Source organism: Haliotis rubra, unplaced genomic scaffold (genome assembly GCF_003918875.1).
Source record: "Haliotis rubra isolate DU_JTF1 unplaced genomic scaffold, ASM391887v1 Scf262, whole genome shotgun sequence".
Lineage (NCBI taxonomy): Eukaryota > Metazoa > Mollusca > Gastropoda > Lepetellida > Haliotidae > Haliotis > Haliotis rubra.
Window position 1 is genome coordinate 1,036,313 of NW_025766692.1, and position 2,788 is coordinate 1,039,100.

The window sequence follows — 2,788 nt, forward strand, 5'->3', positions numbered from 1 at the left end:
ATATCAGGTCTGGCCTTCACCCAATCTTGATAACACCCTCGATATCAACATGATTTTCAGTCATTGTTATTTTCCTGCTCCACGTTTGCTCCTTTTAATCGGGTCTTTGAAATTCCGTGCAGCTGTGATAACATCAATCGTGTCCAAACCCATTTAAAAACAAAAAAAACAACAACAAAAAACCCTATTTATTTTGAGGTAGCCACAGCGTGGGTTCACAGATGTGACCAAGGAAGAGAACTCCCACTTTGCCTTTATGACTGACTGAGTTTGGTTTTACGCCGCTTTTAGCAATATTCCAGCAAAATCACGGCGGGTGACACCAGAAATGGGCTTCACACATTGTACCCATTTGGGGATTCGAACCCGTGTCTTCGGCGTGACGTGCCAACGCTTTAACCACTAGGCTACCCCACCGCCCCCTTTGCCTGTATGGATACACGAGTTCCGTTTGTATCTTCATGAGGCTATTCGTGTAGGTAGCCCATTGGTTGAAGCGTTGTCTCGTCACGCCGAAGATCCGGGTTCGATTCCCCAGAGGGGTACAATGTGTGAAGCCCATTTCTGGTGTCACCTGTCGTAATATTGCTAAAAGCGGCGTAAAACCATACTCACTCACTCGCTTTTGAAACGGAAATAACAACCATTTCACTAAAGATATTCTGGTAAATCTTGCTGTAATAATTGTGCTATTCATCATGATGCTCCCTCCCTAATATTTGAACCACACCTCATTTGTTTCTGAGGAGAAACAATTTCCCCTCAAACCCATACATCTCCCCGGAAGTCGTCTGCAGAAATTGATTTTATTGTAGGTGGTACGTGTACATGTTACTGAAGGTCTTTCCTATTCAGCGCGGTTGTTGCTGAAAGCGGCGTAAATCCATACTCACTCAATTCAGTGATAGGATTATCGCTCAGTGTGTTTCTTTTAACGTGCACTTGGTCGAGCCAACTGGAAATTATTCAAACCATTAAACTACTCACTCTTACCCTTTGTCGGAACTCAGTCTAGCAGACGTTTATCCAAATCACATAGAACCAATATGTTAATTTAGACCATGGCACTGTTACATCCTTTAGAGAAGGCAAAAAATGGGAAACAGACCGGAGAAAGTGGCTCCCCCTAAACTTCGATGACCTTGGCAATTGCTTTTGCAACCCCGAAACAGCATAAGAGAACATTGTAACATCACCGGCAAACAAAATTAGCGTTATATCATAAATATTTTGTGTAACAAATATACCGTGATCACATTCATCATACATTTCAGTCACAAGCTCATTTATGAAAAAGGTGAAAAGTATAGGACTAAGAACACATCCTTGTCGAACACCTGCTGATGTGATAAAGTTACTCGTTCTTTTTAGTTTGATCACACACATGATTTAACTGATGAATACATACTCTTAAGTACATTAAACGTTTTCCCATGACAACCCTTTAGTGCTAATTTAAATAATAACTTGTCTTCTGTCAAAGGCCTTCTTAAAGTCAATAAATACACAGTAAAACCTACCACGTGGTTTGCACAAATATTTAGAGATCGATGCTTGTAGAGTGAATAGATCGTAGGTGGTAGAGTAGGGAGACCTGAAGCCAGCTTGGGCTTCGGGTATTAAGTCGTTCAGTTCTATCCAAGCCCTCAAACGTTTTTCTAAGACTGTTGTAAATATCTTTCCCATAACGTTCAATATAGAAAGAGCCTTATGTAAATTTAGAAAATCTCTTCATGATTTTAATATTATCACCCAACGTAGAAACAAAAAAGAACATGTATATAAATCACTCTGTTTGCAATGTGACCTAAATGTTATGGAGGACGAGTCCCACGTCCTGTTTATTTGTAAAAGTATCATGACCTGAGATTAAAATATCTCCCAAGCCTATCTAATGTTAATCACTATTCACTGAAACTCTTGTGTAATATATTAAACACAAATAATGAGGATACTTTACGAGCACTCGCCATTTTTCTGAAAAATGTATTTCTATTGAGCTATAACTGGAAATAGAAATATTGCTGTATTGTTCACCACGTGACATGTATTGTTCACACGTGTTCTATCAAATACAATTGTATTCTAGGCTATGAGGCCGAAATAATAAATCAATATATATCAGATCAAGCAAGATGACCTTGAACCTTCACTCCAAGGCTGCTTGCATGATGACTAACTCAATGATAACAACCTATGATAACTATTTCCGACCTACAATGTCAGTATATCAATAAGCCCACGTAATGACACTTTTGTGCATAGTAATAACGTGTCTGAAGGCCGGTAACAGGTGATAGGTCGATGGACTCCCAAGTAATCAACAAACTCAGATGTGTCCCATAAAGGCAATGCGTAAAACAACATGACTGACTGACTGACTGACTGAGTTTGGTTTAACGCCGCTTTTAGCAATATTCCAGCAATATCACGGCGGGGGACACCAGAATGGGCTTCACTCAGTGTACCCATGTGGGGATTCGAACCCGGGTCTTCGGCGTGACGAGCCAACGCTTTAACCACTAGACTACCCCACCGCCCCAAAACAACATGACGCTGTATGAACATGGCATGGATTGGCTTTGTGACAAATGTTTGTTTGTTGTTTTAAACCACACTCTGCAATATTCCAGCTATATGGCGGCGATCCGTAAATAAACGACCATATAATCCAGTGATCAACAGCATGAGCATCGATCTTCGCAACTGGGATACGATGGCATGTGTCAACCAAGTCAGCGAGCCTGTCCACCCGATCCCGTCAGTCGCCTCTTACGACAAGCATGGG